Source organism: Marmota marmota, unplaced genomic scaffold (assembly GCF_001458135.2).
Source record: "Marmota marmota marmota unplaced genomic scaffold, marMar, whole genome shotgun sequence".
Taxonomy (NCBI): domain Eukaryota; kingdom Metazoa; phylum Chordata; class Mammalia; order Rodentia; family Sciuridae; genus Marmota; species Marmota marmota.
This window is the reverse complement of record NW_025999945.1, coordinates 8,223,455-8,247,120: the sequence shown is the minus strand read 5'-3', so window position 1 is coordinate 8,247,120 and position 23,666 is coordinate 8,223,455. Positions and strand designations below refer to the sequence as shown.

At 42.7% G+C, this 23,666-nt stretch overlaps 1 long non-coding RNA gene across 1 annotated transcript in view; it reads left to right on the top strand.

Moving 5' to 3' along the window:
- The window catches only part of LOC125616430, an 84,976-nt gene extending 61,814 nt beyond the window's left edge, over positions 1–23,162 (top strand). Inside the window, exons 2-3 of the long non-coding RNA XR_007347060.1 lie at positions 15,157–16,272; positions 20,149–23,162. This is a non-coding gene — a long non-coding RNA (uncharacterized LOC125616430). The remainder of the gene's footprint in view (positions 1–15,156; positions 16,273–20,148) is intronic.
- Positions 23,163–23,666: the final 504 nt, after the last annotated feature.

Sequence of the window (23,666 nt, the reverse complement as noted above, 5' to 3'; positions counted from 1 at the left end):
AAGGTTGGAAAAGACCAATGTCTCAGCTCAGTCCGTGCAGCAAGAGGAGTTCTGTTTTAGTTGACAATTTTGTTCCATTCAGTTTTTCAAGAGATTGGATGAGGCCCACCCATAGTAGGAAAGGCAATCTGCTTTGTTCAGCCCACCAATCCAAATATTAATCTCATCCAGAAATACCCTCACAGACACACTCGGAAAAGATACATGACCATGGTTCTGACAACTTGACACATAAAATCAACCTTCAGAAGGTATTAGATATAAAAAGGGGTCTATGGTGAGTGCAGATTGATGGATGCCTATCTATTCTCCTCTTTCCCTTTTATCCAGGAATCTATTTAGACTCCATGATGGCACATGCTTCAGGGAAGATGACCCACCTCCAGCTAGAGAGGCACTGCTCAGAGGAAAATGCCATTCTTTTTGCCAGTGATTGGTCCAGAAGTGGACATGTGACCTGGATTTTGGCCAATGAAACTTGAACAGACAGCAGGGGCATATGGGAAAGTTTCTTATCTCCTGAGAGAGGCTACATGCAGAAATGATCTCTCCCTTTCTTTGCCATGTATCAGGCCTGAGTATGATGTCTCTAACAGCCATCCATGATTGACATGAAGACAAGGCTGACATTGAGGATGCTAGAGTAGAATAATGTGAGGAAAAGTCCCAAACATCTGTTTTGTGACGTCCCACAAAAGACCTTATTTTGAGTTAAGGTTGCAGCTGTATCCTACCTGATACAATATAAAATAAGGTTGGATGCTTGGTTTATACAAAGTTAATGATAAGTAAGCTTTTTAAATGTGAGGGTGTCTTATTCAATCCATCAGCATTTACTTTGTAGACGTACACTGCAAACATCTAAGATAGGATATAACCTATAGCATTCTTCCAACATGGGTGACCATGGAAACCACTGGAAAAAAGAATCCATGGATGTTCTGCAGAAATGCCACTACAGGCAATGGGGACTTGGGAGATCTTGAAGCCACCAGATCATAATACCACCCGCTCAAGGAAATCCTACCCTTTGTTTTCTAGCCACAGTAAAAATTGTGTCACTGGTGGTCATAAAATTTGGGTGAGCTTAAAACATAAAACAAACTAAAAACTCACCCAAAACAGATTGCAAGCCTGGGTTTATTGGTTTCTTAGTCTCCTTCCAGTTCTCAAATTCAGCGAGGCTTGTATAATTTGGTACATTCATCTCTGAACTTTGAAAAAAGTTTCCTTTCTTTTTTTAGTCACTTTCTTTGCCAACGTCTGTGAATGAAGTTGTGAGATATATATACATACATGTGTGATATATATGCACGCGTGTGTGTGTTTTCTCATCTCTTTTTTTCTGTAATGAATTTTTTAAAATAACCAACTGAATGAATTTCTGTTCAGTGGATCTCTGCCTAACATCCAAGTTTCATTCAGGCTCTGGCCACATTTTTTATTTCTCTCTCTTTTAGTCCAATAGCCTCAGGGAAATGGCTTAGGGCTGCAAAGGGCAATTTCAGAATGTTTTCTCTGCAGTTAATGACAGAGTGGACAAATGGCATAAAAATAAAAAGCAGATACTCCATTCCAGATGGGAAACCTTGCTTCTGTTACTTATGGTGACCTATCTTACATTCATCATGGTTTTCTAACTGAAACTGCTTCAACCTCAAAAGACAAAAGGCAAAAAAGAAGAGGGGGGTGGGGAAATGTGACAGATCTCCATGTTAGATGACTGGATCCCCTTGAGAAAGCTGCAGATTTGGGCGGGCTAGTTATCCTCAGTTTCCTCCTCCACATGATGAAATTACTGATGACTATCTCCTAGGATGGTATGACAGCTATGTGAGCTGAGGAACTCAGCAAACAGCAGAGTTCCTGAGTGATGAGGTGGCTACATTGCTACTGGTTTCTTTCCCCATGTGGCACTGTTGTAAAGTCACCCCAGAATGTGAGGGTGTCTGTGGTAGGTGGCGACTTATCACGAACTGGGGGCCACGTAAAGAAACCCTCGCCCTGTCACATTCTTTCCTTTGTTAGAAGAGAGGCCCCATTCCTACCCCAAAGCCCAAACCTCAAAGATCTCCACTGGATATCCCTCCTCCATTCCATGCTGGGGTCTCACGTTGATACAGCTCAGAGTCCCTCGATTCTCTGCCATGGCAGAGGCCAAACCAATATGGGAGCTTAATGAAAAGCCCAGGTAGGGCCAGAAAGGCCAGGGAAGTGGACTTTCATTTCAGGTCAAGGATTGTGTGTTTCTTTTGACCAGGTAATTATCAGTTATGGGACAAAGAGGAAGCCTGATCAATCAACAAAGTAGAATTAAAAATTAACATGCTTTTCTGTTTGCTCAACTGTAATCTTTGAATCAGTCAATACCCAGAGCCTGGGCCAGTAACCTGGTTTGAGGGCAGCCACAGATTCTGCTCAAAGATCAGCCCAAGTAAACAATTAAGGCTGAGACCCAGTTGGGCAAGACTGGGATTAAATACATCTAGGAGCTGGATACTCAAAAAGTGCTTTCTGGGGGCTGGCATGTAGAGTGCTGGTGTGGTGGGTTTGAGAGGACCCAGAGCCCCAGTCTTTCTAAATGGCATTTATTCCTGATGTCCATTCCAAGGAAGGCCAAGGGAACTAGTTGACACACTTCCCTTCTCTTCTTTTTCCCGCTCCTTTCTCTCTTCCCAGCCCAATATGGTGGCTCAGCAGGGCAAATGGAAGTGGAGGGGGGGTCTTGTCAGAGACATGAGTGATATGTTTATAGGAGTCGAAGGTACAACTAGTCAGAATTGGGGCATAATTTCTTCACACTCCTTTCATTTTGAGGGGCTAAAAATATCTGGGAAGTAGACCTTTATTATTTAAAACTATCTATTAGCAGTTACTGTCACTTTGTAGGTACTCAGTAAGTACTTGATGAATGAAATGCAGAATGAATGAGTGAGCCAGGCGTGGTGGTATTTGTCTGTAATCCCAGAGGTTCAGGAGGCTGAGACAGGAGTATCGCGAGTTCAAAGCCAGACTCAGCAAAAGCGAGGCTCTAAGCAACTTGGTGGGACCTTGTCTCTAAATAGGGCTAGGGATGTGGCTCAGTGGTCAAGTGCCCCTGAGTTCAATCCCCGGTTCTCCCCATACCCCCACCCAAAAAAAAAAAAAAAGGAATGAATGAATGAAATAAAGACTGTGAATAGGGAATCTACAAGACTAGGAATCAGAGAATAGGAATTTTAATCTACATTCAACCAATTACACATAATTGTCGATCTATATATCTATCATCATCTCTTTCTTTCTCTTACTGCTTTTTCTCTAAATTTCACTCTCACTCTGGGTATTATATACAACATAAGAAGATGTGGGGAGGGGGGTGTCTGAGTTTGCCCCTGGAGACACTTGGAAATGTTTGAAGATATTTTTGGTTGTCACAACTGGAGGAATGCTGGCATCTGGTGGGTAGAGGCTGGATACGCTGCCAATCATCCTACAACACAGAATTATCTGGCCCCAAACATCAATAGTGCAATATTGAGAAATACTCATACAAAAGAAGGTTGCCAAATGGATCATAATGAATATTTATGGGGAAGGAGGTAGAACAGAATTTTGGAAAACTTTCCACTTACTAAGTTAAATTGTTTATCTATTTGGGGGATTTTTAAATCAATACCAATGTATCACATTTATAATCAGAGTAGCTTAGACAGACATAGAAATATTTACTGAACACTTAATAAATAGGTACTATCTAGACAGTGGGGATATAGAAATGAGTAAATAGTAGATGCTGCACTTAAGGGGCCAGATCAACACGGAAATTCAGACAAGCACTCAGCAGGGTAGAAAGTGCATGAACTTACTGAAATATTACCTTTTTATTTTTTTTTCAATTCCAAAGAAAAAGCGCTTGGTGTCCCCAGGTATAATTACTGGGAAGCATGGTTCCAAAGCACAGTAAGAGTGCTTCCTGCCTTAGAAGGAGCAGGTGAGACTTTGCCAGGCCTAGGAAACTGTAGTCTGGGTCTCGCCTCCATGGCAGTGGCCCTGCCTGCCTCTCTGGTCTGGCCCAGCTGCCCTGGCCTCACCAGCTTGATTCCAGTGGCCCTGGGGCCTCAGGGTACAGGGAGAAGAGTCCCATGAGAGGATCAGTATGAGAGGGTCAAAGCAAGATTCACTGACTGAACCCAGTGCTTATGCTGGGAGTTCTCTAGAAACAGCAGTACTAACACCTTCATTTTAGGAAAGAGGAAATGAGGCCCAGAGAGGGTAAAGGTTTGTCTGAGGTCACACAGTGAGTTAATATCAGGGTAGGACTGGCATCTGATTCCTAGACTTAGGTGCGTGCTCCTGCTCCAGGACACCTCTGATTTCTTACTGGCTGACCAATTTCCTGCTTCCTCTCTATCACCAGCCTCTAAAATGCTTGGCTCTGGGCTTTGTCCATGTTCCCAGGCCACAGTTTTTAATCTCTGGGAGTTTGGATGGAGTTATGGAGATTACAAGGGCAGTCTGCTCAGCAGTATAGCCTGGGCCCAGTGGACTGCATTTAACCACCTGTTGGAGGAAGATCAGCAAGGTCTGGAAGGTGGTTGTGAGGGGGAAACCATACAGCAGGAACCACATGTTTGGCAGTCTGGGGCCACAGGTGGGGACAGTGTCATCATGAATAGCCTTGGGGCTAGGGTGGTAGGGGATGGGCACAGCTGTGTTAGCTTAAGTAGATGTGGATTAAATGTGTGTGAGCAGCCATTAGAAAGAGCTCTATAAGTACTGAGTTGAAGGATGCCCCAAATATAGTGTTTAAGAAATAAGTTGCTGAAAAAAATAAGTTTAGTAATAATCCTATTTGTACATGTAAAAATCCTCAATGAATGTTTACATAATTTTGCATCAGTGTAGAGAAAGATACAGGAGGATACATACCAAATTGCTAACGCTGATTACACTAAGGGATTAACATTATTACTTTAAAATGATATCTGTAATGTCTAGAGCCTGACATCTTTGTAATTAATGAAAATTTTGAATAAAATAAGAAAGAAGAAGGTTCATATAGTTACATGTGTATGCATCTCTGGTGATGCGTGTGAACATGTATCTATGTATCTGAGTATTTATGTGAGTATGTTACATGGGTGTATAGATGGGGCAGGAAGTCTCAAGAGAGAGCAGTATTTTGGGTGCAAATTCCAGACACTGGTCACATTCTCCAAGCCTTGTACTTCAGAAAAAACCTCAAGGGTGTGCACCTACTTGAAAGTTTTCACTTAAACCTCACCTGCCTTGTAGGTGTGAACTGTCCATGAGTGCTTAGCTTAACCGAATGGCCTTGGATAAGTTTCAGATGGGAGAGATTGCCCCTTGCAGCCAAGACCACTGGTGGTTTAGGTGCTTCTCCAGAAAAATCTACATTCCCCTGCACAGTGTTTGTGGGGTACCTCCTGTGTGCAAATTGCTGTGTGTAATAGGAAATGGTTCTTCTAGGAGGCCAGGGCACCAAGGAAAGCTCAGCCTGTCTGGGTCAGATGCCTTCTAAAGGCAGAACTTGTTTCTTTTTCTCTCTTTCCCAACCCCCCCTTCCCCCTGTCTGTCCCTCCTATCACTTCTATCTCATTCTGGAGATCCCAATTTCCCAGGCACGAGGGCTCATTTGACTATGGTCCAACAAAGCAGTTAAAGCTGGTTTTCATACTTTCAGATTCCCATTTCCAACTGCAAGAGTCCATTTCTAATCTCTGGGGATTAGAATGACTTTTTCCTAACGTGGGACAACTTACTCAGTGTGTGTATGTGTGTGTCTAAGAAGAGACAGTCCTGCCCCCTTGAGGAGACTGGCCAGGGCTGACCGAGGGCCTTAATGGCTGAGGCTGGCCTCAGGCCCTCCCTCTGCAATAGAAACCAGTTGTTCTAGGGATCAGTGTCCTTCATGCCCTACATGCCACTGCATCCCCTTTTTAACTAAGCTTGACAGCAGCTTGGGGGTTTGGAGAGAAGGTGGATGCCCCTGGATGCCCTTCCATTTGAACAGGTTTCTGGGACGAGGCAGTGGGAGCCAGGCTGGTGGAAGGGACAGGTAGAGGCATTTTAGAATCTTCCTGGTGTCACCTCGGCCTAAAAAGATGGTGGGTTGGTCCTCTAAGAACTGGGGGCACAGTGGAGGGAACTGTGGTTCCTAGTCCCCCAGAAGTCCCCCCAAAAACTTAGAAGAGGAGGGGGAGGAAAAGGAAGAGGAGGAGGAGGAGGAGGAGGAGGGGAAAAGGTGGTTAAGAAGGACAGAGACAGGGAGAGAGGTGGGGGGAGGAGAAAGAGAATCTCCCTCTTGGGGATTTCCAAAGCCAGGAGGGACCTGGCCAGGCCATTTCCTAAGTGTCCTCTATCCCGTGGTGTCAGTGTAAGACTTGGTGGGGATGTGGAGCAGCTGTGCGTGTCCTCCGCCTGCACAAGGGGAGATTCTGGTTTCCTGGGCACAAAGTCCTGGAGCCAGGCCTCTTGGCTTCTGCATCTAGTGTCTATGTTTAATCTTCAAGCTCAGCTGTTTCTGCCCTCATTTATGCCTCTCCAATCTGCCCATCTTCTTTATTTTCATGGACTCTCACTACTCCATCCCCTTAAAATCCACCTCTGTTTCAGGAGTTGGGGCCATCTAGTCTTTTCCTTGTCTCCAGTTCCCTGTAGGAACTTCAGCTGGACACTAGCCACACAGTACTGCCCAGGAGCCTGCTTCAGGACATAGGACTGCCTGCTCCAGTCAGGCTCCTTGCTCATCTCTCTCCTCATTATCCTGCTCACCAGCTTCCTCCTCCTCCCTGAAGGAAGCCCTCAGCTAGCCTCCCTGATGAGCCCTGATCTCATACTGATTCTCATTTCTGCCTCTGTGCCTTGCTTTGCTGCATGGTTCAATTCCCACCCCTTCTGCATCTAAAGCTAACTTATCTCTCCAGACCTTATTCAAGTCCTGTCCCCAGGAAGCCTCCCCAATCTTGTCAACAGACTTTCCTAAGGATAGCAGGCTCAGGACTGTTGTGTTAACCCTTTAGTGCATACAAATCCAGTCTTCTTTGATACTTGTTTTCTCAGCCTCTCTTGCAGCAAAGAGTGGTCACATGACTCAACTCTGATTAATAAATTGCAAGGGGAGAGTGTTATGATAATAGCTGGAGCTTTGGCGGTCATCTTGTGACAAACACCAGGACAAACAAACAAACAAAAAACCCTAATGCTTCAAAGGTGGTATATAGAAAGGTGGAAAGAAACTAGGACCTTGGTAATGTCTTTAAACGAAGCCATCATTCTGGGAACAAAATAGCTCCACATTTCTTTTGTTATGGTAGATAATTAAGTAGTTTAAGTAATTTTTAGAGGCAGGCCTCTGTACCTCATTGTCCATGTATCAACCTCATGGATGAGTCTAACTGGCCTGGATCACATGCTCTTTCACTGAGAAGAGGGATCAGACACTGTTATTGACAGCCTCACTATGAAATAGGAAGGAATTCCCCAAAGGATCCAAAGAAAGGAGCATGGGAGAATGTGCTGGACTTACGAAAATGAACAGTAATGCATCTACTACAACCTTTTCAGTCTTCTCTTTTCTCACAATTCCTGGTCTCTCAGAGCTGGACTACTGGGGTCCTCTGCTGGTCATTCAATGTCCACATACTACATGTCCCCATCTTCTTCGATCATCACTTCCTCCAAAATGGCACCAGATAGAGGTAAATTCCTCTTAACAAAGATCTTTCAGACTCAGGCCTTTTTGGTGATTACTATCTCCTTTCAGCCTAACCACCTGGACCTCAGTCTTCTTGGTCCTATTCTCTCTTAGTTCATTGAGGAAGAGAGCTATGTACATGTGAAGAATTACCAAGAGTTAGTTACCTGTGTACTCTTTCCCTCAGCTTATGGAGTCACATTTGACTGGTCCTTACTTCAGGGAAGAGAAGCCAACAGCAGGAATTGTGTGCACAGAAACAGTCCAAGGATATAAATTATCTTGGATAGGTAAGCCTCGGCTTCTTGTGTATTTCATTGTATTTTTTTTCCCCCCTTGATCTCAACCAGGGTTTCTGACAGGGAGCTGACTGCTGTCCCTCTCAGTTGGAGGAAACCAGAGTAGCCAAGAGGAATAAGGCCAACATCACTTCATTTCCTGTCATGCAAATGATTTGTTTCCAAGTAGTAAAGCAGAGTTAGCAAGAGGTTGCTGGAACTCCAGTGCAGTAGTCTTGGCCTGCATACCTCAGTATTCAATTATCTTTTTCTTTCTTTTTTTTTCTTTCTCTTTTTAAAATTTTTTGTAGTATTGGGGATTGAGTCCAGTGTGCTCTACCATTGTTACATCTCCATCCCATTTTGTTTCTTTAAGGCAAGGCCTTGCTAAGTTGCTGAGGCTGGTCTTGAACTTGCAATCCTCCTGCCTCAGCCTCTCTCGTCACTGGGATTATAGGTGTGCACCATCACACTTGACTTGCATTCAGCCTTCTTGGGAACAAGGCAGGATTTAGGGAGCCCAACTGCTGAAGGTGAAACTAGTAAGAACTCATCACTCTTAGATTTATTTACTCACTGGTTTATAAAATACTGAACTGCATAGTGGTCAAGGTGGCCTACGTGTACGTTCTTGAGGGCGGTTCTGTGTTCTGTACAGCTCCCAAGAGCGCTATTCATAAGGCTCATATGCAACAGGAGGGGTACTTGCTCTGAGTTACACTTCTTGGTTTCAAATCTGTGTCAGCCTCCTCCAAATATGTGACCTTGGGTGAGATTCTTCGTGTTTTTGTGGCTCGGTAGCCTCAAATGCAAAGCGAGGATAATCCCTGCCTCTGAGGGTTGTCATAAGAATTAAATGAGTGAATATATTCTTAGTACTCTGGGACACACTTTAAGTAGCATTGTAATCATTCATTACATTACATTAAATTCAAGGGTTGTGAGAATACCATTGAGAAGCCATCTGGGTCTAGGGCTTGTGTGTGTGTGTGTGTGTGTGTGTGTGTGTGTGTGTGTGTGTGTTGTCCTGGACAATTTAAATTCAGATTCAGAAAGCATATTCTCTCACCCATGAAAACAGATGTAAATTATGCCTATAGCAGAAAAAGTTTTAAAAAATTAAAGTGAAAACAATATCACACTCATAGATAATGCCATTATCACATATTTAATAACACATAAATATCATTAATAGCCAATATACATTCAAATTCCTTTGTTGTTTTAAAAATATCTTTTAGTTGTCAATGGACCTTTATTTTTTTTAAAAAATCTATTTATATGTGGTGCTGAGAATCAAACCCAGTGCCTCACACATACTAGGCAAGCACTCTACCACTGAGCCAGAACCCCAGCCCAAATTCCTTTGTCTTAATCACTTTCTTATTGGGATGGTTCACCACTCACCTTGATTCAGGGTATTTTTAGTTCGAAGGCGTATCCTTCTGGAAGCTTGCCTTTCCTCCTGCAGGCTGGCAGAGGACAGTGGAGTTAACACACACAGCTACTGCTTATGTATGACTAAAGACCATAGTGATTTAGTAGCATCTCTGGACTGTATGTTGATGAGATAGGAACTGGGGCTTTGCATTGGGAGCTTCTGTATTCCTCCCTCTTCTCTTCTGGAGGAAAATTAAGGGGAGCTTCAAGAGACATGGTCTTGAAGAGGTAATTACTGCTGGAAAGTTCAATTTCTCTTTACAGTTGGTTTTCAAATTAGAATCTGGAGTCCACAGATAGTGCTTATTTTATATTTTACTTAATTTGCTTTTAATCTATAACATTTACCCCATTCACCTCTGTTCTTTTCCCATGAATCATTTATCCTATAAAATTTTCTGCCTTCTGGATTTGGCTCAGTGCTCTCCCATGGGGTAGTTTAATTTATTCATGTATGCTCTTTATTTCCTGCAAATATTAGTGCATTAGATCTAGAGTCCTGATTGATTTTTTTCATAAAATGCCTTAAATGTAGCAGTAAGTTGCCATAGAAGGAACATAATGTCTAATTACTTTATTTTTGGTGATTGTTCAGTAACTTCAAATATTTCCAGCTTGATTTTTTTCCATTTGAATTTTCTTAAAAGCATTTGACCATTGATGGTTGCTGCCTAATCAATCATTTAATTTGAAGTTACGAAATGGGGATTTTCAAATTCTATCATAAGTGTGCGTGTGTGTGGTCCCACATTTATTATGGTTTATATATTTTAAGTATTGTTTACCTGTATCACTATAACTTAATCCTCCATTTATTTATAAAGTATTTATTGCTGGGTGTGGTGGCCCATGCCTACAATCTCAGTGGCTCAGGAGGCTGAGACAGGAGGATCACGAGTTCAAACTCAGCCTCAGCAACTTAGAAAGGACCTATGCAACTTAGTGAGACCTTGTCTCAAAATATAAAATAAAAAGGGCTGGAGATGTGGCTCAGTAGTTAAGCGTCCCTAGGTTCAATACCTGGTGAGTGCCAAAAATAAATGAATCCATAAAATACCTATTAATTTCCTAATATGAGCAATAATCTTGTTTTTTAAATCCATTGCTCTATTGTCTTCTTCCATCAAAAGTTATCTTACAGATCTGAGCCTAATTCAATTTTTTTTTCTTTTATAAGTAACTTTAATATTTTTCCCCCCTCGATGCCCAAAGAGCTTTTGCTTTATCTTTGAAGTCAATAAATTTGCTACATTAAACTCAATGGTAGTTTTCTGCATCAATTCTTTCTGGATTACTCTGTGCCCTTTCAATGTATAGATTTAGCTCTTATGGTCCAAGATTTTGTGAGGACTTTACCTTCGTATCTCCCAATGGAGACAAAGTTAACTGTGGTTCTCTTCTTACTCCTAATTCCCATTACTAAGATTCTTTCTTCCTTTTCTTTCTTTCTTTCTTTCTTTTTTTTTTTTGGTATTGGGGAATGAACCCAGGATCTTAACCACTTAACTACATCCCTAGCCGTTTTTTTTTTTTTAAATATTTTATTTAGAGAAAACCTCTCACTAAGTTGCTAGGCCTCGTTAAGTTCCTTAGGCTGGCTTTGAACTTGCAATCCTCCTGCCTGAGTCTCCCGAGTGGCTGGGATTAGGTTTGTGCCACCATGCCTGGCTCTTTCTTCTTCTTCTGTCCCATACCAATTGCTTCTTGCAATTCTGGCTCATCTGTGTGATGGGTAATTTAGCCTTACTCCTCTAGTTCCCCCCAAAAACACATAAAATAATTTTTGTATAGCATCATTTCTCTGCTTGCTCTTTTGAGTCCCACTTGATTTTCTCCTTAATCTTCATTACTTTTGCCATCTGAGATCCATCTCTTGATACACCAAAAAGAGTTTGCATTTTTGTTACTCATTCTCCTTGACACATAGGCGTTTCCTCCCAGGAAAAAGAGGAAGAAATACAGACTGTACCTGAGTCTACCCTAACAGAAACCCTGATTGCATGGCTCTTCAGCTGACTTCTTCCTATAGGTCTGCTCATTCTATTCCACACTGAGTTCTTAAAGGGATGGTGTCTTATTTCCCTGAGCCTCCCTTTCACCCAGCCCAATACCTGATGCTTCCCGAGCACTGTTTCATTGAGTCTTGGATGAATAACACACATGGTGCAGCAGGCACAAAATAATATATTACCTGGACATCTGCCATCTGGATGTCTCATGTCTTCCCGCCTTCTGATGTCATCCTGTTTTGAGGCATCTGAATACAAAGGCCTCAACCCCCTTCCCACACACTGTGGAAAGCCCTGGTGATCTGGTTAGTGATCATGGTCACCTCTTGTAGCCATTCCCTGCCTTTGTAAAGTCTCAATCTCTGCTTCTCAAGGCTACTTTCTCCTTCAGGTTTCCACCCACGATGGACCATGTCCTATTTCCCTTCATTTCCTTCAAATACTACTTGCATACAACTTTCTAGACATTCAGAGCAATTGCAAGCAGGTGTGGTCTGGGTGGAGAACTCATATAACTATAGCAACACACAGCACAAAAATGTTCTGGTTCTTAAATGTCCCTCTAGTTCTGCTGTCACCTGAGACTTCTCACTGGTCTTTGCTTTCCCAGGAATCCTGACTCCTTGACATCTTGCTGGGCCCCCTCCATATTCCCCCTGAAGCAGGGTCTCCCCATTCCTGCACTTCCTCACTGCCTTTTTCTGGGATGGCCATAGAAACTCCAGTGTCTTCTCACACTATTAGGCCGGGGACCTACTTCCCTTAGTCTGACTGCTGTGCCTTTGGTCCAAGCACCAGGACTTACTGCCATGAAAAGCTTCATCAGAATGTTTTATTAAACAAAAGTTTGAGTTCCTCACTTGCCCAAACTCCCATTCTATATCCCCTGTTGCCTCTGCTACTGCACCAGGCAGAACCAGCATCATTGTTCACCTGGACTATTGCAGTAGCCTCTTCCTGAGTCTCCCAGATGTCATTTATGGCCCTCTCTCCCCTCATACTTCACAGCCAGAGTTTCTTTTACAGACAAAAATGTGACCACACCACTACCCTGGTTGAAATGTATTGGTGCATTTCAGAGAACTTCTCACTGTGCTCTGGGGGTCCAGCCCCGCCAGCTCCCCTGCCTCATCTCACCCTGTTCCCCTCTTGCTCTTGGCCTCCACTGGTTTTTGTTCAGTTCCAAACAGTGGTTGGACCAGGGTCATGTCTTCCCCTTGCCAGCTCTGCTCCTCTCCTTCCTCCTTTCATCTGGCTGCCTCCCATGTCTCCTCTGCCTATTTGCTTAAGGAGAACTTCCCTCATCTCTCTGTGTCCAGCACTTTCCTCCACCTTTATTGTTACTGACAACACTTAGTATTTTTCTCTGACATCTGGCTTTTGTTTGACTTCAGCTTCACATAGTTATGAGTGTGAGCTACATGAAGGAGGAAGGATTGCTGTCTTGTCCATTACTCTGTCTCCAACTCCTGATACAGCGTCTGGCACAAATCCTAAATTAGAAATTATACCTTGAATTGAACATCGAGAAGGATGCTATGGCTCCTACTGGTGCTATGGACACTGGTGCCAATGGAGAAAGGATCTCAGTAACTCAGAAATGGAATGCTCAGTCTTTTAAGGAAATCAATAATACTGCATTCATATGCAGGTGCCAGGGTTCTGTCATTTCAAAGGGAGAAGAAAGTAGTGCATCCAAAGCTGCCCAGCTGGTGCTTACAGAAATGCTGCTCTGTGATATTTCTTTCTTCACCCAGGAGAGATTATTTTTTAAACCACGTTTTCTGAATTACACAGTTGCATATGAAACGTCTCGGCTCCTGCTGATGAAGCAGTTTCTGCAGAAAACTGGTTGTCTTCCAAGAGGAAGGAAGGGCCCCTGAGACGCTTCCGAAAAAGATGAAAGAATTTCCAAAATAGAAGCTTAATGTTGTACTGCATATGGGATTTTCAAATTCACAGCTGGTTGGAAAACCATTTCCGGCTTTAAACTATTCGAGTTACTGTCTCCATGGCTTCATGCAGCCAGAACTATATCTATGTCCTGGTTGTCAGGGGTTTTTCTGTCTTTTCCCTCCCACATTTATTCCTTCCTGTTGAAAATGGTATTTCCAGCTATGTGATAGTAACTTTTGCTAAGTAGCCACATAAGATGCAAGCGCCATGGAGGTGGTGCCACATCTGTGCTTTGTCCTTTTGGTCCTACAAATAGCTAGACCTTAATATGTATTGTTGAATAAATGAATCCTCAGTTGAAATGTTGTATACTAATAAAAAACATACAGGAAAAAATCATCCATCAATATAAAGGAGAACATTGCTATCAATGGGAACCCTCAATTTAATTTTTTTTTTAGTTGTAGTTTGACACAATACCTTGATTTTATTTATTTCTATGTGGTGCTGAGGATCGAACTCAATGCCTCACCCACATGAGATGAGCACTCTATCACTGAGCCAAAACCCCAGCCCCCTTCAATTTAAATTTAAGTATGTCCAGAAATGCCCATATTACACACATTCCCTCTTCCTGTTACTATTGCTGCATCAAAGCCACTCCAAAACGTAGTGACTTAAAACAATAACCTTTTCTATTATGCTTATAGATTCTATGGGTCAGGAATTTAGACAGGGAATAAGAGATGTGGCTTGGCCTCTGCAGCATAATTTCAGCTGGTAATGCAGAAAGGCTAGGGCACTTGACAGATGTCTATAAGCATCTTGGGAATTCTTCATCCACTCATCTGGTGCCTAGGCTGCTATAACTTGACCTAGGTGTGGCTTCTCCAAGTGTCTTGGGCTTCTTCATGGCATGGCGGCTTCAGGGTAATTGACCTTCTTATACAATTGGAAGTTTAATGCTGTACCACATATAGCAAGGTACACATGTGATACAACATGAAGGTACATTCCAGCGGCAAGTTAGAAGCTGCCCCACTTGTCATGACTCAGCCCAGGAAGTCACACTGTGTCATTTTCTGCCATACTCTATTAGTCAAAGCAGTTAAAAAGCCACTGAGAGTCAAGGGGAGGGGAAATCAACTCATCCTCCTGATAGGGGAATGGTGAGATTGCAATGTAGAAGAGAAAATGGAATAGGAGAGAATTTTGCAGCATACAGTCTGGCACCTACTCTCAAGCTTCACTTGCTATATAGGTGGGTTACCAACTTGCCTGCGTTGGGTGTTGGAGGATGACCCGCAGTTGAGGTCATCCTGTGCTCATCCTGAACCTTTTTTTGCCTTTTTTTCCAAGTCTTTTTCTTTTTTAATTGTGATAGATTTGGGCTTAGAAAATGACATTTTTAATGTAAGTATGTAGGTGAGATGAAACCAACACTTCTCACCTGTGTTATTTATCAAGACGTTAGTAAGTGTGCTTCGAGGGGAAGAAGGACAAAGTTTTGGAAAAAGTTTTACAAATAATTTTCCCTTTATAAATGAATAAATGTTATTATCATAAAGCTGCTGGAAAGATCTGTAATAAAGAAATCTTTTATTATTTAATTTGGGCATGATTAGATGGTCAACAAAATGTTTATTTCTACCCCGATGTGATCCTTGATGAACTGAGACTTTCTGGGCCTTGATTTCTTCATGTCATGTATAAAGTGATGGTTTGAATGTGTACTTCATAGTAATATCAGTACATACCTTTTTATGCTAATAGATAGCAACTATTAGCATTACTGAGCCATCAGAGTGTTTTTCTATCCCCTATTCTTCTCCAGGTCTCCACAATGAACAGAAATCTGCGGTTTCTACCTCTGAATTCTTCCCCCATCCCCACTGAGCCAGAGACAAGCAACCCAGCCCTCTCTCATGGAAGTGGACCAAGGGAAGATGTGCAAAATGCCACTCCTCATGGGAAATCCTACTCTGGGGAGGTCTTACCATGAAACTGGCACTATTTCTGTGGAGACAAGGCACTTTAGTGAAAGGAACTTGTAGGGTGGAAGATGCTTAATTCTCTCTGCATCACCTGCTTCTTCCCCAGCCCTGGGGCACTTACCTTCCATCTTGGGAGTAGGAGGGAAGGGAGCGAGAGCTCCACCTCAGTTGGGTTCCCCCCTTTGTGAATGCTCCAGCATTCCCAAAGGAAGCAAGCACACCCATTCCCACCAACTGTGTTGGTTTAAGTTCTGTACTGACCAACCAGGAAGAATGCTAACAGAACATGGAGGGGTAGAGAGAAAGGTTGGTTAGAGTACAGCTAAAGTTGAACCTCAAAGCTCTGGCTGGGACATGGGGATTCATACGGGCTGAAGCAATTGGGACAGAATAAAGAACAAAAATCTGTCCCCAAGATACCTGGGTACCTGTGCAAATTTGTCCCATTGTGGCTGTGTGATGTGGGCAGGTCATTTGCCCTCACTGGGTCTTGGTTTTCCTCACCTGAAACAAGTGCTGGCGTAGAACTCTTGTTCTGGAATGGTGGGTGACTTTAAACAGTTTGACATTATATCCTAAAACAGAACACTTGAACACCCTAGGACTAAGAAATTCCAAAAGATACAAACAAGAATGTTTTTATCAGCACTTTTTGTAATATCCCCAGACTGGGAATTACCTGAATATTCATTCACAGTCAAATACAGTCATGTAATAAAATACTATGCAACAGAGAAAAGGCCATGGACTACAATTACATGCAGTAACATACAATAACACTGACCCTAAGCAACTCCAATTTAGAAGACCTAGAGTGGCTATTTGCATTTTCCATGTTGGGACAAACTTGGCCTGTTTCGTGGGACTGTTGTGAAGCATCAAGTGTGACAGTGTGTGGTGAAGATGCTGCATAAACTGGACAGAGATTACTGTTCTGTTATGATAACAACTCAAAGGTAAGATCAGAGTCTGCTTGTGGAGCGACTGAATGAATAGGTATGTGGATTATTAATTATACTTTTGATTGCTCAAGTTGAACATATAAACCATCTTTTGGGAAGAAAGTTTCAGACAAACAGGTTGGAATTTATAGGCCAACAGGCTGGGTTTTGAAACCAGTTAAGCAAATGGCAACTTCCACAGAGCCTTGGTGACGTTGGGTGTTTTCTTCACAAGAAAGAATTTACCAGAAGCTGGAGGTTGTGGCTGCCCTGTCTGTGTTCCCCCTGAGAACCTTACCCTGTGCCCCCTACCATTCAGGATTTGGCTAGGGAGTGACACCTGCCAAGCAGCCCAGACCACATGGATTCCAAGGCTGTGACAGTTCACAATGTTTATTAGGTGCGTAATAGATGTCGAGCCTTGTGCCAATCATCTTCTAAGTTATCTACTTTAGTCCTCCTAGTAGCTCTCTGGGTGGGGTTTTTCTATAATTCCCACAGTATAGGTGAGGAAGCAAATTAAGAAAGGCCACACCCTTTGATAAGATTTGAACTCAGGTCTTAGCCCTTGCTGTAGTCATTGGCCTCAGAGTTTGCACTGAGTTCTTCCATGGGAATAAAAAAAAAAAAATGGTGACTGAGCACCCACAGGAAGGCACAATCTCCCAAGTCTCCAATACCCTGTGAGGTGAGTATTATTATGTTACAGTGAGACGGGGTCCAGAGGTGTTAGCCTGTATAAAGTCACACAGCTGGAAATAGAAGACTTAAACGGGTGGGCCCCACCCCAAGAGTCCTTGCTCTGGATCCCTCTGCACCCGCTCCTGGTCCTCCCTGAGTCTTCCCAGATGAACTTGTGGAAATGATCACTCCTTTCTTGGGATCCCGTGAGCATAGCCATGAACTCCGTGTGAACCAGTGCTCATACATCCCATCTCTATAGCAGGGGGAGAACTTTGAAAGGGCAGGGGCCAAGGTCTTATTTCATCTCTGTTTTCTGTGTTCCCATGCCAAAGGAGGAGAGAAGACATGCTGAGCTGGATGGGGTTCAGAGCTGGACTGTAGAGAAACTTGGCTGTAAAGTCCTTGGAGGAATTTTTTGGGGTTGAGGAAGGGAGGAGCCTAGGAGCTTATTGGCAGAGGGTAGTGCATTGGAACAGATACTTCAATTGGAGGAAGTGTGGTAGACATTCTAGTGCTTCGGAGATTAACCACTGGACAAAAACTCAGGGAGGAATGGGGGAGTTGGTAAGGAAGTAAGAGATATGAGAAGTGCTGACACATGCTGCTGAGTGCTAGTCATAGTCTCAACAGAGATTCTGACTAGCAAGAAAGGTGTCTTTCTAGAGACCCACCACTCCCACATTTTTGCTCTTTCAGTTGCTCTCTCAGGAATGCCAGAAAGACTACAGCTTCACCCCATTGCCACCCTCTGTCCACGTGGTTTTTCCTAAATGCTATGTAGAGACTTGGTGAACAGAGGCACAGGGGGGAACCACAAGATGGAAAAGACACTGATTATGTGAGGTGGTGCTGGGCCATCCTGCACTGAGGTGTCAGGAATGACTAGGACCAGGAGTTATGCCACTGTGGGACTTGCTGCAAGTTCACGTGACTTCAAGAAATCTTGAAAGAGGAAGAGCATTTGGTTAAGTCCATGCTACCTGGGGAGCCAGGGTGAGCCAAGCTGACCTTGACCAGGTGTGTGATGGGAGCAGGTCATTCTCTCCTGCATGACAGCAAACCATTGTGGCCACATTTGATGTGTGATTTTGTCTACTGTGTAGGGCTTTGGAAACTCTGAGGCTCTATGAAAAGGTCTTCAGGGGAAGTACAAGCCAGAGAGCAGGTAACCAGAGCCCTGAAACTCTCACTCCAAATTCAAAGAAGGCAGCTCTTGTTTTCTGAGCTCATTGAGGTCTCTATGATAGAGTCTTTCCTCCTGCCTAGGCTGTCAGTACCAAATAAAGTGAGGGCCTGAGACCTCTGCTGCTCTCCTCTCTCTCTGCAGATGCGTGTACATTCTCATGTGCACAAGATTATGAAAAGGTTTTCTTCTGCAGGATCACAGGGATCTACTGCATGGCAGTCCCTCTTATCTACTGTCTGCTTTCTGTAGTTTCAGTCACCTGTAGTCAATTGTGATCCAAAAATATTAGATGGATGCCATTTGACTCTTCCTTGGAAAAAACTGGATTCAAACACACATGCTGTGTCTGGAGTCACAACCCACCATGGTTCCCAGTGACCAGGAATGAACCCAGTATTCAGAATTATATGTCCCTCTTGATGAGCCAGAAGGGCCTTGTGGAAATCTTTTTAGGTTATCAAATAAAAAAGAAAATGATTCAGAGAGCTCATTGACTTGCAGGAGGATGTGTGTGGACCCTGGAGGTCATCAGCTCAAGGTTTTAGGAGGGGAGGTAGAATTAATATTCTTGTCCCACTTAATAGTTGAATTATGAAGGGTCTTTGAGGTCACTTATCCAAGGTGACAGAGCAGGTAGGGGCCTGAGCAGGACTGAGGTGGTCTTTTCTCCCCAGTTATGGATGGTTCATCTGATCCATAAAGGGAATGAATGGGCTGAGACTTCCCACAGGGCCAATATGTACCTTTTGGGGGGCATCTATTCTCTGCCAGGCTTTGGATGTGGGAACTACTGAGGGGTGGCAGGAGGAAGAGGGATGGGCCCAGATCACCCATCGAAGGAGTCTCTCTCTCTCTTTTTTTTTTTTTTTACAACCCATCTGTCAACCACCTAGGCTGGCATTTTAACAGGTTCTCTGCTCAGAATTACCAATGGGCAGGAGTGGTGCTCCATGCCTGGTCCACTGTGGCTCTGGACGTCCAAGAGCTAACCCAGCAGCCTTGCTGGGTGGTCAGAACTGGTGTTTGTTTTGAATTTCCCAATGCTTTCCTGGGAGGGACCCAAGTGAGGAGGGCTTGGCAGCTGCATCCTCAGCTGCAATGTACAGAGAGCTTCCCAACTTTTCCCTTGACCACTGGAACCTCAGAGGTGACAGTCAAAAGAGAAAAGTAGGTCACTTGGTACAAAGTGGGGGATTCATTGCTAGGTCTCCAGATTTCTCTCTTGGACTGGGAAAGTGATCATAGACTCTCAGCACCTTGGAGGTCAAAGCGTATGGGTCCAGGCATAAACAAACACAGTTGCATAATCCAATGGCCTTGTTTCATCTTCCATTTTGACTTAATAAATCATTTAAGCATTCATACTCTCTCTCAAGCTTAATTCAGCAACAAAAGCTAGAGATGGAAGCTCATTGATCAGGCATACACAGTCTAGGCACCTTCCAAATATTAATGCTTGAGTTGGGTTCATGGTGCCCATCACCTTGCTCCATTAAGGGTTCCAGCAGATGTAGTGAGCACGTGTGTCTAACTGGATACCAAACTATCTACTAGGTCACTGGACTTCCAAGCACTGGGCTCCTTTGTCTAATCAGTTTGGACAACATGCTGACATCTCGCCTGACTGCAAGCTGTCATCAAACTCTGCTTCCCCCCTCTTCTTAAGCACACAGCTGGATCACAATTTCAGACTCTTTCATAGCCATGCACTGTAGACCTGCAGATGTGCCTCCAGACCCCTCTTCTTGGAGGTCTTGCTCTCCAGCTGCAGGAAGTGCAGTCAGCAGACAGTATCTGTCAGTTCACTCAGTCAGGTTGGCTTCAGCTGAAGAGCCTCAGCTGCCTTGTCCCATGTCACACCCTTCTGGTGACTGCATGAGGCACAATCATTTTGGCTCAGGAGAGGATACTTCTGATTGGCAATATTTGCTCCTGAGCTCCCCACTGGGTTAGCCATTGCTTGGTCAAGACTATGTCACAGTTTGACTTCTGTTAAATTGTTTCCTTCTTTCCTTTCATAGGTATTGATTCCTGGTAAACTTCATGTAGTCTCAAATTTTGTGTCAGCATCAGCTTCCTGAGTATCCAGCCTGCGACTCTGTGACTGAGATGTCACTGATGCAGGATAAGCAGAAGCGGTGTGCACTGTTCTGGGGCCCGGCCTTCAAAAACCTCCTGGGAAGATCTCATGCTTTGTCAGCTCTCTGGATACAGACTTCAGTGATGCCCTAGGGCATGGTGGAGCCTCAAGATGGAAATAGCCTACGGATCACGAGGAAGAGAGATGCACCTACCCCTCACCTTGAACACCCTTCCAAAACCATTAGGAGAATTGGAAATGATCTTCTTTTGTACAAAGCCACTGAGTTTGGGGCATCTACTTGTTATTTTAGTCTATCCTGACTTGTCTCCTTTTCTCATTTGCCTCTTCAGATGCAAATAGAGGGGGTGGCCATTGGCCAGGTGTGACTGGAAGCCCAGGTGCTCACGTGTGTCTAGACTCAAGCAGGCCAGTGGTTACCACAGAACAAGAGAGAACAAGGCTTGGGGAGGCTTTTCTGTGCAGAGATCCACAGTCCCTTAAAATGTGGCTCAATGCCACCAGATTTGTCCATCAAAAGGCAACTGGTTGCTTTTAGGAGCAGGAATCATGAGATAGAGAGAAAGTAAGTTCTTATTCCACTCCCTGAGTGGAGAGCAGAATTAAAGATCTTTTTATGTGGCTCAAGGTTGGAATGTAGGAAAAAGAGCATGATTCCCCTCACAATGGAATCATCCAATCCTTTTGTTATTGTGTAGAGAAGGGTGGATAGATAGATGATAGAGTCATGATATATAAAAGGATGGATTGTATACAGATAATGGGTAGATGGAGATGGTAGACAGGTGATGGATGATAGACAAATATAAGTAGATGATATTTAATACTGGATAGAGGGCAGGTAAGTAGAGAGGAAATTGAGGTTCAGAGGCACTAAGGTATGTTCCCAGGGTCACACAGGTCACACATTAGTCATAGAAACAATTCAACTCTTGGCTCACAGGTGGAATTCACATCCTAATTCTGCATTCTTTCCTCTCTTGAGGATGGCAATGAACATGTTCCATTTGCACCATACACAGGGTTTCACTAGTCTTATACAATGTTTTGCTTACTTTTGTTTTATTAGGTTTAGAATTAATCCACTTGTACTCTAACTTTAACTTAGGTTTTGTCATCTTGTAGGGTTTTACAAGATCTTTTTATTTTTTCTTTCTTTTTTGAATGGTGATGGTGGAGTAGGCATTTAAAAGCTGCAATCCCTAAATTCTTGCATGTTCAAACATGATTTTTTGTTTGAAGGACAATTTGGGTGGGTACACAATTTCTTAGTAACACTTTTGCTTGGAACCCTTGGAATGGATTTATTACAACATATCAGAGGAGACACCTAAGGTTGAACAAGTTGAGTTGGACAGTGGAGAAACCTTCAGTTCCTGGCTGTTTTATTTTGACTGTGTACTGTTGGCAATGGAGGGCGTTGAAGGTTTCTGTGCAAGGCAGTGGTAATTATTGTAGATGGATTTGTGAAGGAGGAGACTGATCACAGAGAGGCCAGATCAGAGCTACCACATAATGGTTAGGTGGCCAAGGCCTGAACTAGGGCAGTGGCAGTGTTAATAGATACACTGTGGATGCAGAACTGATAGAGTTCAGCAAGGTTATCAAAGGGACAAGGACAAAGGGGGAGGGGAGCTGCTAAAAAACAATGCCTGAGGTTAAACTGGGGGCAATTAGGAAGATAGTATCATTTATAGATCCACAGAAAGAAGGCAGAGGAAGGAATGGAAAAGGGAATGGGAAGAGGAAGAGAAGGGAAAGAGGAGATCCAAGTGAAGACATTTTGGAGGAGCAGGTAGAAGCCTCAGTGGAGCAGTCCAGATACAGCTGAAATCTGGGGCTGGAGTTCAGAGAAGAGGTTAGGGTGAAGGATAGCGTGAAGGTAGGAGTCTCTAAGTGGGATAAGTATGCCCAATATAAGTTTCTTTCCAAAGGTAAATCTTAGTCATTTTCTGGAGGGTGTTGTGAAAACAGCCTCTGAAATTCACTTGTTAACCTCAAGTTTCTTCAAGGCAGTGAGAGAATTGCAACCTCTGCAGAGTGAACAACCCTGGGCTCCTAGACTTTCCTTGAGATCTCATTTCTACATTCACATGTTTTTTTTTTCTCTTTTCTTGATTAATATTTGCTAGAAGTTTATTGATTTTTTTTCCAGGCTATAAAAAGAAACTTTTCTTGGGTTAATGACTCAATTACACCATCTTTATATTTCCTTACTCGATTATGTATTGATGCTTTTCTTTCTATTTTTCTTCCATACCTGCCTACTCACTTTCATTGAACTTTTATTTGTTGAACTCTTTAATTTTATCTTTGGTAGTACAAATATTTAAAGCTGTAGATCTCCTCACAAACACTGCTTTCTCCATATGCCAGGTGGTCAGAGATACAGCATTTTCACTGACATGATTTTCTAAGTGATCATTATTATAGACAACTTTCCTGTTGGCTGAGAAAAACTTGTTATTGTGTACTTTATTTTAAAATTCCACAGATATCTATCTTTTTTTTTTCAAAGAAAAAACAAGGAAGCAGGGGGAAGCAAATACAGGAAACATCTAAAGTTACATAACCTTTGTAAGATTTGAGACTAGAACCCAGGTTGATTGACTGTGGTCTAATCAGTGAGAAAATGTTTTTCTACTTCTAAAGTAATTGTTCAAACTTGAGAGTTTCTGGAAAACTCTTCAGTGAAATGTGAAATGGAGAATTGCAATGTTTAGAGTTGGGAAGTCAGATTCTGCCTTGGCTGCTTGAGAGCTTTTTGACTTTGAGCAAGTCTCTAGGTCTCTTTGAGTTTCAACCTCATTACTTGCAATATGGAAAAATAACATTAATTTTATATTGTAAAGATGAAACATCAAATTGTTACATAAAATGCCTCATATACCACAAGTGATCCATAAATATTCATCTCTGCTCCTTTAATTAACAACCCATGCTTTAATATATATATTTATATAATATATACATTATATATATATTTATATAATATATACATTATATATATATATATATATATATATATATATATATATATATATATACACATATATAATATATATAATATTTAACTCTGCAGAGGTTGCAATTCTGTCACTGCTTTGAAGAAACTTGAGCTTAATAAGTGAATTTCAGAGGCTATTTTCACAACATCCTCCAGAAAATGACTAAGGATTTGCCTTTGGAAAGAAACTTACATTGGGCATACTGATCCCACTTGAAGACTGAAGGTAATAGACAAATTTTTAAAAAATTAAAAAGTAAAAGAATGCATTATTCCAGTGCTAACTACTATTAATGAAGTATAATAAAATATTTGAGAACTTATACATGCATATATATGTATGTATGTATGTATGTGTATATATATATGGTGTGTGTGTGTGTGTGTGTGCGTATATATATATAAACACATATTCATACCCACACACTCAA